Here is a 20,910-nt window from a genome sequence, read left to right on the forward strand (position 1 = left end):
CAACTCTGTGAGTTGAATACACACAACACAAAGAAGTTACTGGGAATTCATCTATCTAGCATTTAACTGAGAAATCCCGTTTCCAACGAAGGCCTCAAAGGGGTCCAAATATCCCCTTGCAAACTTAACAAACAGAGTCTTTTCAAACTGCTCTATGAAAAGAAAGGTGAAACTCTGTGAGTTGAACGCACTCATCATAAAGTAGTTTCTGAGAATGGTTACGTCTAGTTTTTAAACGAAGATATTTCCTTTAATACAAGTGGCCACAAATCGCTTGAAATCTCCACTTGTAAAACCCACAAAAAGAGTGTTTCAAATCTGCTCTGTCTAAAGAAAGGTTCAACTCTGTGAGTTCAATACACACAACACAAAGAAGTTACTGAGAATTCATCTGTCTAGCTTTATATGAAGAAATCCCGTTTCCAACGAAGGCCTCAAGGAGGTCTAAATATCCCCTTGCAGACTTCAGAAACAGAGTGTTTCCAAACTGCTCTATGAAAAGAAAGTTTAAACTCTCTGAGTTGAACGCACACATCATAAAGAAGTTTCTGAGAATGATTCTGTCTAGTTTTTATACAAAGATATTTCGATTTCTAAGACTGGCCTCAAATCGCTTGAAATCTCCACTTGCAAATTCCACAAAAAGAGTGTTTCAAAACTGCTCTGTCTCAAGGAAGATTCAACTCTGTGTGTTGAATACACACAACACAAAGAAGTTACTGGGAATTCATCTGTCTAGCATTTAACTGAGAAATCCCGTTTCCAACGAAGGCCTCAAAGTGGTCCAAATATCCTCTTGCAAACTTAACAAACAGAGTGTTTCCAAACTGCTCTATGAAAAGAAAGGTGAAACTCTGTGAGTTGAACGCACACATCACAAAGTGGTTTCTGAGAATGATTCTGTCTAGTTTTTATACAAAGATATTTCAATTTCTAAGACTGGCCTCAAATCGCTTGAAATCTCCAGTTGCAAATTCCACAAAAAGAGTGTTTCAAAACTGCTCTGTCTCAAGGAAGATTCAATTCTGTGAGTTGAATACACACAACACAAAGAAGTTACTGGGAATTCATCTGTCTAGCATTTAACTGAGAAATCCCGTTTCCAACGAAGGCCTCAAAGTGGTCCAAATATCCTCTTGCAAACTTAACAAACAGAGTGTTTCCAAACTGCTCTATGAAAAGAAAGGTGAAACTCTGTGAGTTGAACGCACACATCACAAAGTAGTTTCTGAGAATGATTCTGTCTAGTTTTTAAATGAAGATATTTCCTTTAATACAATTGGCCTCAAATCGCTTGAAATCTCCAATTGTAAAATCCACAAAAAGAGTGTTTCAAGTCTGCTCTGTCTAAAGAAAGGTTCAACTCTGTGAGTTGAATACACACAACACAAAGAAGTTACTGAGAATTCATCTGTCTAGCTTTATATGAAGAAATCCCGTTTCCAACGAAGGCCTCAAAGAGTTTTAAATATCCCCTTGCAGACTTAAGAAACAGAGTGTTTCCAAACTGCTCTATGAAAAGAAAGGTTTAACTCTGTGAGTTGAATGCACACATCACAAAGTGGTTTCTGAGAATGATTCTGTCTAGTTTTTAAATGAAGATATTTCCTTTAATACAATTGGCCTCAAATCGCTTGAAATCTCCAATTGTAAAATCCACAAAAAGAGTGTTTCAAATCTGCTCTGTCTAAAGAGAGGTTCAACTCTGTGAGTTGAATACACACAACACAAAGAAGTTACTGAGAATTCATCTGTCTGGCTTTATATGAAGAAATCTCGTTTCCAACAAAGGCCTCAAGGAGGTCTAAATATCCCCTTGCAGACTTAAGAAACAGAGTGTTTCCAAACTGCTCTATGAAAAGAAAGGTAAACTCTGTGAGCTGAATGCACACATCACAAAGTGGTTTCTGAGAATGATTCTGTCTGGTTTTTATACAAAGATATTTTGATTTCTAAGATTGGCCTCAAATCGCTTGAAATCTCCAGTTGCAAATTCCACAAAAAGAGTGTTTCAAAACTGCTCTGTCTGAAGGAAGGGTCAACTCTGTGAGTTGAATACACACAACACAAAGAAGTTACTGGGAATTCATCTGTCTAGCATTTAACTGAGAAATCCCTTTTCCAACGAAGGCCTCAAAGGGGTCCAAATATCCTCTTGCAAACTTAACAAACAGAGTGTTTCCAAACTGCTCTGTGAAAAGAAAGGTGAAACTCTGGGAGTTGAACGCACACATCACAAAGTAGTTTCTGAGAATGGTTCTGTCTAGTTTTTAAACGAAGATATTTCCTTTAATACAATTGGCCTCAAATCGCTTGAAATCTCCACCTGTAAAATCCACAAAAAGAGTGTTTCAAATCTGCTCTGTCTAAAGAAAGGTTCAACTCTGTGAGTTGAATACACACAACACAAAGAAGTTACTGAGAATTCATCTGTCTAGCTTTATATGAAGAAATCCCGTTTCCAACGAAGGCCTTAAGGAGGTCTAAATATCCCCTTGCAGACTTAAGAAACAGACTGTTTCCAAACTGATCTATGAAAAGAAAGATTAAACTCTGTGAGTTGAACGCACACATCAAAAACTGGTTTCTGAGAATGATTCTGTCTAGTTTTTATACAAAGATATTTCGATTTCTAAGATTGGCCTCAAATCGCTTGAAATCTCCACTTGCAAATTCCACAAAAAGAGTGTTTCAAAACTGCTCTGTCTCAAGGAAGATTCAACTCTGTGAGTTGAATACACACAACACAAAGAAGTTACTGGGAATTCATCTGTCTAGCATTTAACTGAGAAATCCCGTTTCCAACGAAGGCCTCAAAGTGGTCCAAATATCCCCTTGCAGACTTAAGAAACAGAGTGTTTCCAAACTGCTCTATGAAAAGAAAGTTTAAACTCTCTGAGTTGAATGCACACATCACAAAGTGGTTTCTGAGAATGATTCTGTCTGGTTTTTATACAAAGATATTTCGATTTCTAAGATTGGCCACAAATCGCTTGAAATCTCCACTTGCAAATTCCACAAAAAGAGTGTTTCAAAACTGCTCTGTCTAAAGGAAGGTTCAACTCTGTGAGTTGAATACACACAACACAAAGAAGTTACTGGGAATTCATCTATCTAGCATTTAACTGAGAAATCCCGTTTCCAACGAAGGCCTCAAAGGGGTCCAAATATCCCCTTGCAAACTTAACAAACAGAGTCTTTCCAAACTGCTCTATGAAAAGAAAGGTGAAACTCTGTGAGTTGAACGCACACATCATAAAGAAGTTTCTGAGAATGGTTCTGTCTAGTTTTTAAACGAAGATATCTCCTTTAATACAATTGGCTTCAAATCGCTTGAAATCTCCACTTGTAAAACCCACAAAAAGAGTGTTTCAAATCTGCTCTGTGTAAAGAAAGGTTCAACTCTGTGAGTTGAATACACACAACACAAAGAAGTTACTGAGAATTCATCTGTCTAGCTTTATATGAAGAAATCAAGTTTCCAACGAAGGCCTCAAGGAGGTCTAAGTATCTCCTTGCAGACTTAAGAAAGAGAGTGTTTCCAAACTGCTCTATGAAAAGAAAGGTTAAACTCTGTGAGTTGAACGCACACATCACAAAGTGGTTTCTGAGAATGATTCTGTCTAGTTTTTATACAAAGATATTTCGATTTCTAAGACTGGCCTCAAATCGCTTGAAATCTCCACTTGCAAATTCCACAAAAAGAGTGTTTCAAAACTGCTCTGTCTCAAGGAAGATTCAACTCTGTGAGTTGAATACACACAACACAAAGAAGTTACTGGGAATTCATCTGTCTAGCATTTAACTGAGAAATCCCGTTCCCAACGAAGGCCTCAAAGTGGTCCAAATATCCTCTTGCAAACTTAACAAACAGAGTGTTTCCAAACTGCTCTATGAAAAGAAAGATGAAGCTCTGTGAGTTGAACGCACACATCACAAAGTAGTTTCGGAGAATGATTCTGTCTAGTTTTTAAATGAAGATATTTCCTTTAATACAATTGTCCTCAAATCGCTTGAAATCTCCACTTGTAAAATCCACAAAAAGAGTGTTTCAAATCTGCTCTGTCTAAAGAAAGGTTCAACTCTGTGAGTTCAATACACACAACACAAAGAAGTTACTGAGAATTCATCTGTCTAGCTTTATATGAAGAAATCCCGTTTCCAACGAAGGCCTCAAGGAGGTCTAAATATCCCCTTGCAGACTTCAGAAACAAAGTGTTTCCAAACTGCTCTATGAAAAGAAAGTTTAAACTCTCTGAGTTGAACGCACACATCATAAAGAAGTTTCTGAGAATGATTCTGTCTAGTTTTTATACAAAGATATTTCGATTTCTAAGACTGGCCTCAAATCGCTTGAAATCTCCACTTGCAAATTCCACAAAAAGAGTGTTTCAAAACTGCTCTGTCTCAAGGAAGATTCAACTCTGTGAGTTGAATACACACAACACAAAGAAGTTACTGGGAATTCATCTGTCTAGCATTTAACTGAGAAATCCCGTTTCCAACGAAGGCCTCAAAGGGGTCCAAATATCCTCTTGCAAACTTAACAAACAGAGTGTTTCCAAACTGCTCTATGAAAAGAAAGGTGAAACTCTGTGAGTTGAACGCACACATCACAAAGTAGTTTCTGAGAATGATTCTGTCTAGTTTTTAAATGAAGATATTTCCTTTAATACAATTGGCCTCAAATCGCTTGAAATCTCCAATTGTAAAATCCACAAAAAGAGTGTTTCAAGTCTGCTCTGTCTAAAGAAAGGTTCAACTCTGTGAGTTGAATACACACAACACAAAGAAGTTACTGAGAATTCATCTGTCTAGCTTTATATGAAGAAATCCCGTTTCCAACGAAGGCCTCAAAGAGTTTTAAATATCCCCTTGCAGACTTAAGAAACAGAGTGTTTCCAAACTGCTCTATGAAAAGAAAGGTTTAACTCTGTGAGTTGAATGCACACATCACAAAGTGGTTTCTGAGAATGATTCTGTCTAGTTTTTAAATGAAGATATTTCCTTTAATACAATTGGCCTCAAATCGCTTGAAATCTCCAATTGTAAAATCCACAAAAAGAGTGTTTCAAATCTGCTCTGTCTAAAGAGAGGTTCAACTCTGTGAGTTGAATACACACAACACAAAGAAGTTACTGAGAATTCATCTGTCTGGCTTTATATGAAGAAATCTCGTTTCCAACAAAGGCCTCAAGGAGGTCTAAATATCCCCTTGCAGACTTAAGAAACAGAGTGTTTCCAAACTGCTCTATGAAAAGAAAGGTAAACTCTGTGAGCTGAATGCACACATCACAAAGTGGTTTCTGAGAATGATTCTGTCTGGTTTTTATACAAAGATATTTTGATTTCTAAGATTGGCCTCAAATCGCTTGAAATCTCCAGTTGCAAATTCCACAAAAAGAGTGTTTCAAAACTGCTCTGTCTAAAGAAAGGTTCAACTCTGTGAGTTGAATACACACAACACAAAGAAGTTACTGGGAATTCATCTGTCTAGCATTTAACTGAGAAATCCCGTTTCCAACGAAGGCCTCAAAGTGGTCCCAATATCCCCTTGCAGACTTAAGAAACAGAGTGTTTCCAAACTGCTCTATGAAAAGATAGTTTAAACTCTCTGAGTTGAATGCACACATCACAAAGTGGTTTCTGAGAATGATTCTGTCTGGTTTTTATACAAAGATATTTCGATTTCTAAGATTGGCCACAAATCGCTTGAAATCTCCACTTGCAAATTCCACAAAAAGAGTGTTTCAAAACTGCTCTGTCTAAAGGAAGGTTCAACTCTGTGAGTTGAATACACACAACACAAAGAAGTTACTGGGAATTCATCTATCTAGCATTTAACTGAGAAATCCCGTTTCCAACGAAGGCCTCAAAGGGGTCCAAATATCCCCTTGCAAACTTAACAAACAGAGTCTTTTCAAACTGCTCTATGAAAAGAAAGGTGAAACTCTGTGAGTTGAACGCACTCATCATAAAGTAGTTTCTGAGAATGGTTACGTCTAGTTTTTAAACGAAGATATTTCCTTTAATACAAGTGGCCACAAATCGCTTGAAATCTCCACTTGTAAAACCCACAAAAAGAGTGTTTCAAATCTGCTCTGTCTAAAGAAAGGTTCAACTCTGTGAGTTCAATACACACAACACAAAGAAGTTACTGAGAATTCATCTGTCTAGCTTTATATGAAGAAATCCCGTTTCCAACGAAGGCCTCAAGGAGGTCTAAATATCCCCTTGCAGACTTCAGAAACAGAGTGTTTCCAAACTGCTCTATGAAAAGAAAGTTTAAACTCTCTGAGTTGAACGCACACATCATAAAGAAGTTTCTGAGAATGATTCTGTCTAGTTTTTATACAAAGATATTTCGATTTCTAAGACTGGCCTCAAATCGCTTGAAATCTCCACTTGCAAATTCCACAAAAAGAGTGTTTCAAAACTGCTCTGTCTCAAGGAAGATTCAACTCTGTGTGTTGAATACACACAACACAAAGAAGTTACTGGGAATTCATCTGTCTAGCATTTAACTGAGAAATCCCGTTTCCAACGAAGGCCTCAAAGTGGTCCAAATATCCTCTTGCAAACTTAACAAACAGAGTGTTTCCAAACTGCTCTATGAAAAGAAAGGTGAAACTCTGTGAGTTGAACGCACACATCACAAAGTGGTTTCTGAGAATGATTCTGTCTAGTTTTTATACAAAGATATTTCAATTTCTAAGACTGGCCTCAAATCGCTTGAAATCTCCAGTTGCAAATTCCACAAAAAGAGTGTTTCAAAACTGCTCTGTCTCAAGGAAGATTCAATTCTGTGAGTTGAATACACACAACACAAAGAAGTTACTGGGAATTCATCTGTCTAGCATTTAACTGAGAAATCCCGTTTCCAACGAAGGCCTCAAAGTGGTCCAAATATCCTCTTGCAAACTTAACAAACAGAGTGTTTCCAAACTGCTCTATGAAAAGAAAGGTGAAACTCTGTGAGTTGAACGCACACATCACAAAGTAGTTTCTGAGAATGATTCTGTCTAGTTTTTAAATGAAGATATTTCCTTTAATACAATTGGCCTCAAATCGCTTGAAATCTCCAATTGTAAAATCCACAAAAAGAGTGTTTCAAGTCTGCTCTGTCTAAAGAAAGGTTCAACTCTGTGAGTTGAATACACACAACACAAAGAAGTTACTGAGAATTCATCTGTCTAGCTTTATATGAAGAAATCCCGTTTCCAACGAAGGCCTCAAAGAGTTTTAAATATCCCCTTGCAGACTTAAGAAACAGAGTGTTTCCAAACTGCTCTATGAAAAGAAAGGTTTAACTCTGTGAGTTGAATGCACACATCACAAAGTGGTTTCTGAGAATGATTCTGTCTAGTTTTTAAATGAAGATATTTCCTTTAATACAATTGGCCTCAAATCGCTTGAAATCTCCAATTGTAAAATCCACAAAAAGAGTGTTTCAAATCTGCTCTGTCTAAAGAGAGGTTCAACTCTGTGAGTTGAATACACACAACACAAAGAAGTTACTGAGAATTCATCTGTCTGGCTTTATATGAAGAAATCTCGTTTCCAACAAAGGCCTCAAGGAGGTCTAAATATCCCCTTGCAGACTTAAGAAACAGAGTGTTTCCAAACTGCTCTATGAAAAGAAAGGTAAACTCTGTGAGCTGAATGCACACATCACAAAGTGGTTTCTGAGAATGATTCTGTCTGGTTTTTATACAAAGATATTTTGATTTCTAAGATTGGCCTCAAATCGCTTGAAATCTCCAGTTGCAAATTCCACAAAAAGAGTGTTTCAAAACTGCTCTGTCTGAAGGAAGGGTCAACTCTGTGAGTTGAATACACACAACACAAAGAAGTTACTGGGAATTCATCTGTCTAGCATTTAACTGAGAAATCCCTTTTCCAACGAAGGCCTCAAAGGGGTCCAAATATCCTCTTGCAAACTTAACAAACAGAGTGTTTCCAAACTGCTCTGTGAAAAGAAAGGTGAAACTCTGGGAGTTGAACGCACACATCACAAAGTAGTTTCTGAGAATGGTTCTGTCTAGTTTTTAAACGAAGATATTTCCTTTAATACAATTGGCCTCAAATCGCTTGAAATCTCCACCTGTAAAATCCACAAAAAGAGTGTTTCAAATCTGCTCTGTCTAAAGAAAGGTTCAACTCTGTGAGTTGAATACACACAACACAAAGAAGTTACTGAGAATTCATCTGTCTAGCTTTATATGAAGAAATCCCGTTTCCAACGAAGGCCTTAAGGAGGTCTAAATATCCCCTTGCAGACTTAAGAAACAGACTGTTTCCAAACTGATCTATGAAAAGAAAGATTAAACTCTGTGAGTTGAACGCACACATCAAAAACTGGTTTCTGAGAATGATTCTGTCTAGTTTTTATACAAAGATATTTCGATTTCTAAGATTGGCCTCAAATCGCTTGAAATCTCCACTTGCAAATTCCACAAAAAGAGTGTTTCAAAACTGCTCTGTCTCAAGGAAGATTCAACTCTGTGAGTTGAATACACACAACACAAAGAAGTTACTGGGAATTCATCTGTCTAGCATTTAACTGAGAAATCCCGTTTCCAACGAAGGCCTCAAAGTGGTCCAAATATCCCCTTGCAGACTTAAGAAACAGAGTGTTTCCAAACTGCTCTATGAAAAGAAAGTTTAAACTCTCTGAGTTGAATGCACACATCACAAAGTGGTTTCTGAGAATGATTCTGTCTGGTTTTTATACAAAGATATTTCGATTTCTAAGATTGGCCACAAATCGCTTGAAATCTCCACTTGCAAATTCCACAAAAAGAGTGTTTCAAAACTGCTCTGTCTAAAGGAAGGTTCAACTCTGTGAGTTGAATACACACAACACAAAGAAGTTACTGGGAATTCATCTATCTAGCATTTAACTGAGAAATCCCGTTTCCAACGAAGGCCTCAAAGGGGTCCAAATATCCCCTTGCAAACTTAACAAACAGAGTCTTTCCAAACTGCTCTATGAAAAGAAAGGTGAAACTCTGTGAGTTGAACGCACACATCATAAAGAAGTTTCTGAGAATGGTTCTGTCTAGTTTTTAAACGAAGATATCTCCTTTAATACAATTGGCTTCAAATCGCTTGAAATCTCCACTTGTAAAACCCACAAAAAGAGTGTTTCAAATCTGCTCTGTGTAAAGAAAGGTTCAACTCTGTGAGTTGAATACACACAACACAAAGAAGTTACTGAGAATTCATCTGTCTAGCTTTATATGAAGAAATCAAGTTTCCAACGAAGGCCTCAAGGAGGTCTAAGTATCTCCTTGCAGACTTAAGAAAGAGAGTGTTTCCAAACTGCTCTATGAAAAGAAAGGTTAAACTCTGTGAGTTGAACGCACACATCACAAAGTGGTTTCTGAGAATGATTCTGTCTAGTTTTTATACAAAGATATTTCGATTTCTAAGACTGGCCTCAAATCGCTTGAAATCTCCACTTGCAAATTCCACAAAAAGAGTGTTTCAAAACTGCTCTGTCTCAAGGAAGATTCAACTCTGTGAGTTGAATACACACAACACAAAGAAGTTACTGGGAATTCATCTGTCTAGCATTTAACTGAGAAATCCCGTTCCCAACGAAGGCCTCAAAGTGGTCCAAATATCCTCTTGCAAACTTAACAAACAGAGTGTTTCCAAACTGCTCTATGAAAAGAAAGATGAAGCTCTGTGAGTTGAACGCACACATCACAAAGTAGTTTCGGAGAATGATTCTGTCTAGTTTTTAAATGAAGATATTTCCTTTAATACAATTGTCCTCAAATCGCTTGAAATCTCCACTTGTAAAATCCACAAAAAGAGTGTTTCAAATCTGCTCTGTCTAAAGAAAGGTTCAACTCTGTGAGTTCAATACACACAACACAAAGAAGTTACTGAGAATTCATCTGTCTAGCTTTATATGAAGAAATCCCGTTTCCAACGAAGGCCTCAAGGAGGTCTAAATATCCCCTTGCAGACTTCAGAAACAAAGTGTTTCCAAACTGCTCTATGAAAAGAAAGTTTAAACTCTCTGAGTTGAACGCACACATCATAAAGAAGTTTCTGAGAATGATTCTGTCTAGTTTTTATACAAAGATATTTCGATTTCTAAGACTGGCCTCAAATCGCTTGAAATCTCCACTTGCAAATTCCACAAAAAGAGTGTTTCAAAACTGCTCTGTCTCAAGGAAGATTCAACTCTGTGAGTTGAATACACACAACACAAAGAAGTTACTGGGAATTCATCTGTCTAGCATTTAACTGAGAAATCCCGTTTCCAACGAAGGCCTCAAAGGGGTCCAAATATCCTCTTGCAAACTTAACAAACAGAGTGTTTCCAAACTGCTCTATGAAAAGAAAGGTGAAACTCTGTGAGTTGAACGCACACATCACAAAGTAGTTTCTGAGAATGATTCTGTCTAGTTTTTAAATGAAGATATTTCCTTTAATACAATTGGCCTCAAATCGCTTGAAATCTCCAATTGTAAAATCCACAAAAAGAGTGTTTCAAGTCTGCTCTGTCTAAAGAAAGGTTCAACTCTGTGAGTTGAATACACACAACACAAAGAAGTTACTGAGAATTCATCTGTCTAGCTTTATATGAAGAAATCCCGTTTCCAACGAAGGCCTCAAAGAGTTTTAAATATCCCCTTGCAGACTTAAGAAACAGAGTGTTTCCAAACTGCTCTATGAAAAGAAAGGTTTAACTCTGTGAGTTGAATGCACACATCACAAAGTGGTTTCTGAGAATGATTCTGTCTAGTTTTTAAATGAAGATATTTCCTTTAATACAATTGGCCTCAAATCGCTTGAAATCTCCAATTGTAAAATCCACAAAAAGAGTGTTTCAAATCTGCTCTGTCTAAAGAGAGGTTCAACTCTGTGAGTTGAATACACACAACACAAAGAAGTTACTGAGAATTCATCTGTCTGGCTTTATATGAAGAAATCTCGTTTCCAACAAAGGCCTCAAGGAGGTCTAAATATCCCCTTGCAGACTTAAGAAACAGAGTGTTTCCAAACTGCTCTATGAAAAGAAAGGTAAACTCTGTGAGCTGAATGCACACATCACAAAGTGGTTTCTGAGAATGATTCTGTCTGGTTTTTATACAAAGATATTTTGATTTCTAAGATTGGCCTCAAATCGCTTGAAATCTCCAGTTGCAAATTCCACAAAAAGAGTGTTTCAAAACTGCTCTGTCTAAAGAAAGGTTCAACTCTGTGAGTTGAATACACACAACACAAAGAAGTTACTGGGAATTCATCTGTCTAGCATTTAACTGAGAAATCCCGTTTCCAACGAAGGCCTCAAAGTGGTCCCAATATCCCCTTGCAGACTTAAGAAACAGAGTGTTTCCAAACTGCTCTATGAAAAGATAGTTTAAACTCTCTGAGTTGAATGCACACATCACAAAGTGGTTTCTGAGAATGATTCTGTCTGGTTTTTATACAAAGATATTTCGATTTCTAAGATTGGCCACAAATCGCTTGAAATCTCCACTTGCAAATTCCACAAAAAGAGTGTTTCAAAACTGCTCTGTCTAAAGGAAGGTTCAACTCTGTGAGTTGAATACACACAACACAAAGAAGTTACTGGGAATTCATCTATCTAGCATTTAACTGAGAAATCCCGTTTCCAACGAAGGCCTCAAAGGGGTCCAAATATCCCCTTGCAAACTTAACAAACAGAGTCTTTTCAAACTGCTCTATGAAAAGAAAGGTGAAACTCTGTGAGTTGAACGCACTCATCATAAAGTAGTTTCTGAGAATGGTTACGTCTAGTTTTTAAACGAAGATATTTCCTTTAATACAAGTGGCCACAAATCGCTTGAAATCTCCACTTGTAAAACCCACAAAAAGAGTGTTTCAAATCTGCTCTGTCTAAAGAAAGGTTCAACTCTGTGAGTTCAATACACACAACACAAAGAAGTTACTGAGAATTCATCTGTCTAGCTTTATATGAAGAAATCCCGTTTCCAACGAAGGCCTCAAGGAGGTCTAAATATCCCCTTGCAGACTTCAGAAACAGAGTGTTTCCAAACTGCTCTATGAAAAGAAAGTTTAAACTCTCTGAGTTGAACGCACACATCATAAAGAAGTTTCTGAGAATGATTCTGTCTAGTTTTTATACAAAGATATTTCGATTTCTAAGACTGGCCTCAAATCGCTTGAAATCTCCACTTGCAAATTCCACAAAAAGAGTGTTTCAAAACTGCTCTGTCTCAAGGAAGATTCAACTCTGTGTGTTGAATACACACAACACAAAGAAGTTACTGGGAATTCATCTGTCTAGCATTTAACTGAGAAATCCCGTTTCCAACGAAGGCCTCAAAGTGGTCCAAATATCCTCTTGCAAACTTAACAAACAGAGTGTTTCCAAACTGCTCTATGAAAAGAAAGGTGAAACTCTGTGAGTTGAACGCACACATCACAAAGTGGTTTCTGAGAATGATTCTGTCTAGTTTTTATACAAAGATATTTCAATTTCTAAGACTGGCCTCAAATCGCTTGAAATCTCCAGTTGCAAATTCCACAAAAAGAGTGTTTCAAAACTGCTCTGTCTCAAGGAAGATTCAATTCTGTGAGTTGAATACACACAACACAAAGAAGTTACTGGGAATTCATCTGTCTAGCATTTAACTGAGAAATCCCGTTTCCAACGAAGGCCTCAAAGTGGTCCAAATATCCTCTTGCAAACTTAACAAACAGAGTGTTTCCAAACTGCTCTATGAAAAGAAAGGTGAAACTCTGTGAGTTGAACGCACACATCACAAAGTAGTTTCTGAGAATGATTCTGTCTAGTTTTTAAATGAAGATATTTCCTTTAATACAATTGGCCTCAAATCGCTTGAAATCTCCAATTGTAAAATCCACAAAAAGAGTGTTTCAAGTCTGCTCTGTCTAAAGAAAGGTTCAACTCTGTGAGTTGAATACACACAACACAAAGAAGTTACTGAGAATTCATCTGTCTAGCTTTATATGAAGAAATCCCGTTTCCAACGAAGGCCTCAAAGAGTTTTAAATATCCCCTTGCAGACTTAAGAAACAGAGTGTTTCCAAACTGCTCTATGAAAAGAAAGGTTTAACTCTGTGAGTTGAATGCACACATCACAAAGTGGTTTCTGAGAATGATTCTGTCTAGTTTTTAAATGAAGATATTTCCTTTAATACAATTGGCCTCAAATCGCTTGAAATCTCCAATTGTAAAATCCACAAAAAGAGTGTTTCAAATCTGCTCTGTCTAAAGAGAGGTTCAACTCTGTGAGTTGAATACACACAACACAAAGAAGTTACTGAGAATTCATCTGTCTGGCTTTATATGAAGAAATCTCGTTTCCAACAAAGGCCTCAAGGAGGTCTAAATATCCCCTTGCAGACTTAAGAAACAGAGTGTTTCCAAACTGCTCTATGAAAAGAAAGGTAAACTCTGTGAGCTGAATGCACACATCACAAAGTGGTTTCTGAGAATGATTCTGTCTGGTTTTTATACAAAGATATTTTGATTTCTAAGATTGGCCTCAAATCGCTTGAAATCTCCAGTTGCAAATTCCACAAAAAGAGTGTTTCAAAACTGCTCTGTCTGAAGGAAGGGTCAACTCTGTGAGTTGAATACACACAACACAAAGAAGTTACTGGGAATTCATCTGTCTAGCATTTAACTGAGAAATCCCTTTTCCAACGAAGGCCTCAAAGGGGTCCAAATATCCTCTTGCAAACTTAACAAACAGAGTGTTTCCAAACTGCTCTGTGAAAAGAAAGGTGAAACTCTGGGAGTTGAACGCACACATCACAAAGTAGTTTCTGAGAATGGTTCTGTCTAGTTTTTAAACGAAGATATTTCCTTTAATACAATTGGCCTCAAATCGCTTGAAATCTCCACCTGTAAAATCCACAAAAAGAGTGTTTCAAATCTGCTCTGTCTAAAGAAAGGTTCAACTCTGTGAGTTGAATACACACAACACAAAGAAGTTACTGAGAATTCATCTGTCTAGCTTTATATGAAGAAATCCCGTTTCCAACGAAGGCCTTAAGGAGGTCTAAATATCCCCTTGCAGACTTAAGAAACAGACTGTTTCCAAACTGATCTATGAAAAGAAAGATTAAACTCTGTGAGTTGAACGCACACATCAAAAACTGGTTTCTGAGAATGATTCTGTCTAGTTTTTATACAAAGATATTTCGATTTCTAAGATTGGCCTCAAATCGCTTGAAATCTCCACTTGCAAATTCCACAAAAAGAGTGTTTCAAAACTGCTCTGTCTCAAGGAAGATTCAACTCTGTGAGTTGAATACACACAACACAAAGAAGTTACTGGGAATTCATCTGTCTAGCATTTAACTGAGAAATCCCGTTTCCAACGAAGGCCTCAAAGTGGTCCAAATATCCCCTTGCAGACTTAAGAAACAGAGTGTTTCCAAACTGCTCTATGAAAAGAAAGTTTAAACTCTCTGAGTTGAATGCACACATCACAAAGTGGTTTCTGAGAATGATTCTGTCTGGTTTTTATACAAAGATATTTCGATTTCTAAGATTGGCCACAAATCGCTTGAAATCTCCACTTGCAAATTCCACAAAAAGAGTGTTTCAAAACTGCTCTGTCTAAAGGAAGGTTCAACTCTGTGAGTTGAATACACACAACACAAAGAAGTTACTGGGAATTCATCTATCTAGCATTTAACTGAGAAATCCCGTTTCCAACGAAGGCCTCAAAGGGGTCCAAATATCCCCTTGCAAACTTAACAAACAGAGTCTTTCCAAACTGCTCTATGAAAAGAAAGGTGAAACTCTGTGAGTTGAACGCACACATCATAAAGAAGTTTCTGAGAATGGTTCTGTCTAGTTTTTAAACGAAGATATCTCCTTTAATACAATTGGCTTCAAATCGCTTGAAATCTCCACTTGTAAAACCCACAAAAAGAGTGTTTCAAATCTGCTCTGTGTAAAGAAAGGTTCAACTCTGTGAGTTGAATACACACAACACAAAGAAGTTACTGAGAATTCATCTGTCTAGCTTTATATGAAGAAATCAAGTTTCCAACGAAGGCCTCAAGGAGGTCTAAGTATCTCCTTGCAGACTTAAGAAAGAGAGTGTTTCCAAACTGCTCTATGAAAAGAAAGGTTAAACTCTGTGAGTTGAACGCACACATCACAAAGTGGTTTCTGAGAATGATTCTGTCTAGTTTTTATACAAAGATATTTCGATTTCTAAGACTGGCCTCAAATCGCTTGAAATCTCCACTTGCAAATTCCACAAAAAGAGTGTTTCAAAACTGCTCTGTCTCAAGGAAGATTCAACTCTGTGAGTTGAATACACACAACACAAAGAAGTTACTGGGAATTCATCTGTCTAGCATTTAACTGAGAAATCCCGTTCCCAACGAAGGCCTCAAAGTGGTCCAAATATCCTCTTGCAAACTTAACAAACAGAGTGTTTCCAAACTGCTCTATGAAAAGAAAGATGAAGCTCTGTGAGTTGAACGCACACATCACAAAGTAGTTTCGGAGAATGATTCTGTCTAGTTTTTAAATGAAGATATTTCCTTTAATACAATTGTCCTCAAATCGCTTGAAATCTCCACTTGTAAAATCCACAAAAAGAGTGTTTCAAATCTGCTCTGTCTAAAGAAAGGTTCAACTCTGTGAGTTCAATACACACAACACAAAGAAGTTACTGAGAATTCATCTGTCTAGCTTTATATGAAGAAATCCCGTTTCCAACGAAGGCCTCAAGGAGGTCTAAATATCCCCTTGCAGACTTCAGAAACAAAGTGTTTCCAAACTGCTCTATGAAAAGAAAGTTTAAACTCTCTGAGTTGAACGCACACATCATAAAGAAGTTTCTGAGAATGATTCTGTCTAGTTTTTATACAAAGATATTTCGATTTCTAAGACTGGCCTCAAATCGCTTGAAATCTCCACTTGCAAATTCCACAAAAAGAGTGTTTCAAAACTGCTCTGTCTCAAGGAAGATTCAACTCTGTGAGTTGAATACACACAACACAAAGAAGTTACTGGGAATTCATCTGTCTAGCATTTAACTGAGAAATCCCGTTTCCAACGAAGGCCTCAAAGGGGTCCAAATATCCTCTTGCAAACTTAACAAACAGAGTGTTTCCAAACTGCTCTATGAAAAGAAAGGTGAAACTCTGTGAGTTGAACGCACACATCACAAAGTAGTTTCTGAGAATGATTCTGTCTAGTTTTTAAATGAAGATATTTCCTTTAATACAATTGGCCTCAAATCGCTTGAAATCTCCAATTGTAAAATCCACAAAAAGAGTGTTTCAAGTCTGCTCTGTCTAAAGAAAGGTTCAACTCTGTGAGTTGAATACACACAACACAAAGAAGTTACTGAGAATTCATCTGTCTAGCTTTATATGAAGAAATCCCGTTTCCAACGAAGGCCTCAAAGAGTTTTAAATATCCCCTTGCAGACTTAAGAAACAGAGTGTTTCCAAACTGCTCTATGAAAAGAAAGGTTTAACTCTGTGAGTTGAATGCACACATCACAAAGTGGTTTCTGAGAATGATTCTGTCTAGTTTTTAAATGAAGATATTTCCTTTAATACAATTGGCCTCAAATCGCTTGAAATCTCCAATTGTAAAATCCACAAAAAGAGTGTTTCAAATCTGCTCTGTCTAAAGAGAGGTTCAACTCTGTGAGTTGAATACACACAACACAAAGAAGTTACTGAGAATTCATCTGTCTGGCTTTATATGAAGAAATCTCGTTTCCAACAAAGGCCTCAAGGAGGTCTAAATATCCCCTTGCAGACTTAAGAAACAGAGTGTTTCCAAACTGCTCTATGAAAAGAAAGGTAAACTCTGTGAGCTGAATGCACACATCACAAAGTGGTTTCTGAGAATGATTCTGTCTGGTTTTTATACAAAGATATTTTGATTTCTAAGATTGGCCTCAAATCGCTTGAAATCTCCAGTTGCAAATTCCACAAAAAGAGTGTTGCAAAACTGCTCTGTCTGAAGGAAGGTTCAACTCTGTGAGTTGAATACACACAACACAAAGAAGTTACTGGGAATTCATCTGTCTAGCATTTAACTGAGAAATCCCGTTTCCAACGAAGGCCTCAAAGTGGTCCAAATATCCCCTTGCAGACTTAAGAAACAGAGTGTTTCCAAACTGCTCTATGAAAAGAAAGTTTAAACTCTCTGAGTTGAATGCACACATCACAAAGTGGTTTCTGAGAATGATTCTGTCTGGTTTTTATACAAAGATATTTCGATTTCTAAGATTGGCCACAAATCGCTTGAAATCTCCACTTGCAAATTCCACAAAAAGAGTGTTTCAAAACTGCTCTGTCTAAAGGAAGGTTCAACTCTGTGAGTTGAATACACACAACACAAAGAAGTTACTGGGAATTCATCTATCTAGCATTTAACTGAGAAATCCCGTTTCCAACGAAGGCCTCAAAGGGGTCCAAATATCCCCTTGCAAACTTAACAAACAGAGTCTTTTCAAACTGCTCTATGAAAAGAAAGGTGAAACTCTGTGAGTTGAACGCACTCATCATAAAGAAGTTTCTGAGAATGGTTCTGTCTAGTTTTTAAACGAAGATATCTCCTTTAATACAATTGGCTTCAAATCGCTTGAAATCTCCACTTGTAAAACCCACAAAAAGAGTGTTTCAAATCTGCTCTGTGTAAAGAAAGGTTCAACTCTGTGAGTTGAATACACACAACACAAAGAAGTTACTGAGAATTCATCTGTCTAGCTTTATATGAAGAAATCAAGTTTCCAACGAAGGCCTCAAGGAGGTCTAAGTATCTCCTTGCAGACTTAAGAAACAGAGTGTTTCCAAACTGCTCTATGAAAAGAAAGGTTAAACTCTGTGAGTTGAACGCACACATCACAAAGTGGTTTCTGAGAATGATTCTGTCTAGTTTTTATACAAAGATATTTCGATTTCTAAGACTGGCCTCAAATCGCTTGAAATCTCCACTTGCAAATTCCACAAAAAGAGTGTTTCAAAACTGCTCTGTCTCAAGGAAGATTCAACTCTGTGAGTTGAATACACACAACACAAAGAAGTTACTGGGAATTCATCTGTCTAGCATTTAACTGAGAAATCCCGTTCCCAACGAAGGCCTCAAAGTGGTCCAAATATCCTCTTGCAAACTTAACAAACAGAGTGTTTCCAAACTGCTCTATGAAAAGAAAGATGAAGCTCTGTGAGTTGAACGCACACATCACAAAGTAGTTTCGGAGAATGATTCTGTCTAGTTTTTAAATGAAGATATTTCCTTTAATACAATTGTCCTCAAATCGCTTGAAATCTCCACTTGTAAAATCCACAAAAAGAGTGTTTCAAATCTGCTCTGTCTAAAGAAAGGTTCAACTCTGTGAGTTCAATACACACAACACAAAGAAGTTACTGAGAATTCATCTGTCTAGCTTTATATGAAGAAATCCCGTTTCCAACGAAGGCCTCAAGGAGGTCTAAATATCCCCTTGCAGACTTCAGAAACAAAGTGTTTCCAAACTGCTCTATGAAAAGAAAGTTTAAACTCTCTGAGTTGAACGCACACATCATAAAGAAGTTTCTGAGAATGATTCTGTCTAGTTTTTATACAAAGATATTTCGATTTCTAAGACTGGCCTCAAATCGCTTGAAATCTCCACTTGCAAATTCCACAAAAAGAGTGTTTCAAAACTGCTCTGTCTCAAGGAAGATTCAACTCTGTGAGTTGAATACACACAACACAAAGAAGTTACTGGGAATTCATCTGTCTAGCATTTAACTGAGAAATCCCGTTTCCAACGAAGGCCTCAAAGGGGTCCAAATATCCTCTTGCAAACTTAACAAACAGAGTGTTTCCAAACTGCTCTATGAAAAGAAAGGTGAAACTCTGTGAGTTGAACGCACACATCACAAAGTAGTTTCTGAGAATGATTCTGTCTAGTTTTTAAATGAAGATATTTCCTTTAATACAATTGGCCTCAAATCGCTTGAAATCTCCAATTGTAAAATCCACAAAAAGAGTGTTTCAAGTCTGCTCTGTCTAAAGAAAGGTTCAACTCTGTGAGTTGAATACACACAACACAAAGAAGTTACTGAGAATTCATCTGTCTAGCTTTATATGAAGAAATCCCGTTTCCAACGAAGGCCTCAAAGAGTTTTAAATATCCCCTTGCAGACTTAAGAAACAGAGTGTTTCCAAACTGCTCTATGAAAAGAAAGGTTTAACTCTGTGAGTTGAATGCACACATCACAAAGTGGTTTCTGAGAATGATTCTGTCTAGTTTTTAAATGAAGATATTTCCTTTAATACAATTGGCCTCAAATCGCTTGAAATCTCCAATTGTAAAATCCACAAAAAGAGTGTTTCAAATCTGCTCTGTCTAAAGAGAGGTTCAACTCTGTGAGTTGAATACACACAACACAAAGAAGTTACTGAGAATTCATCTGTCTGGCTTTATATGAAGAAATCTCGTTTCCAACAAAGGCCTCAAGGAGGTCTAAATATCCCCTTGCAGACTTAAGAAACAGAGTGTTTCCAAACTGCTCTATGAAAAGAAAGGTAAACTCTGTGAGCTGAATGCACACATCACAAAGTGGTTTCTGAGAATGATTCTGTCTGGTTTTTATACAAAGATATTTTGATTTCTAAGATTGGCCTCAAATCGCTTGAAATCTCCAGTTGCAAATTCCACAAAAAGAGTGTTTCAAAACTGCTCTGTCTAAAGAAAGGTTCAACTCTGTGAGTTGAATACACACAACACAAAGAAGTTACTGGGAATTCATCTGTCTAGCATTTAACTGAGAAATCCCGTTTCCAACGAAGGCCTCAAAGTGGTCCAAATATCCCCTTGCAGACTTAAGAAACAGAGTGTTTCCAAACTGCTCTATGAAAAGAAAGTTTAAACTCTCTGAGTTGAATGCACACATCACAAAGTGGTTTCTGAGAATGATTCTGTCTGGTTTTTATACAAAGATATTTCGATTTCTAAGATTGGCCACAAATCGCTTGAAATCTCCACTTGCAAATTCCACAAAAAGAGTGTTTCAAAACTGCTCTGTCTAAAGGAAGGTTCAACTCTGTGAGTTGAATACACACAACACAAAGAAGTTACTGGGAATTCATCTATCTAGCATTTAACTGAGAAATCCCGTTTCCAACGAAGGCCTCAAAGGGGTCCAAATATCCCCTTGCAAACTTAACAAACAGAGTCTTTTCAAACTGCTCTATGAAAAGAAAGGTGAAACTCTGTGAGTTGAACGCACTCATCATAAAGAAGTTTCTGAGAATGGTTCTGTCTAGTTTTTAAACGAAGATATCTCCTTTAATACAATTGGCTTCAAATCGCTTGAAATCTCCACTTGTAAAACCCACAAAAAGAGTGTTTCAAATCTGCTCTGTGTAAAGAAAGGTTCAACTCTGTGAGTTGAATACACACAACACAAAGAAGTTACTGAGAATTCATCTGTCTAGCTTTATATGAAGAAATCAAGTTTCCAACGAAGGCCTCAAGGAGGTCTAAGTATCTCCTTGCAGACTTAAGAAACAGAGTGTTTCCAAACTGCTCTATGAAAAGAAAGGTTAAACTCTGTGAGTTGAACGCACACATCACAAAGTGGTTTCTGAGAATGATTCTGTCTAGTTTTTATACAAAGATATTTCGATTTCTAAGACTGGCCTCAAATCGCTTGAAATCTCCACTTGCAAATTCCACAAAAAGAGTGTTTCAAAACTGCTCTGTCTCAAGGAAGATTCAACTCTGTGAGTTGAATACACACAACACAAAGAAGTTACTGGGAATTCATCTGTCTAGCATTTAACTGAGAAATCCCGTTCCCAACGAAGGCCTCAAAGTGGTCCAAATATCCTCTTGCAAACTTAACAAACAGAGTGTTTCCAAACTGCTCTATGAAAAGAAAGATGAAGCTCTG

This window comes from Pan troglodytes, chromosome 8 (genome assembly GCF_028858775.2).
Source record: "Pan troglodytes isolate AG18354 chromosome 8, NHGRI_mPanTro3-v2.0_pri, whole genome shotgun sequence".
Lineage (NCBI taxonomy): Eukaryota > Metazoa > Chordata > Mammalia > Primates > Hominidae > Pan > Pan troglodytes.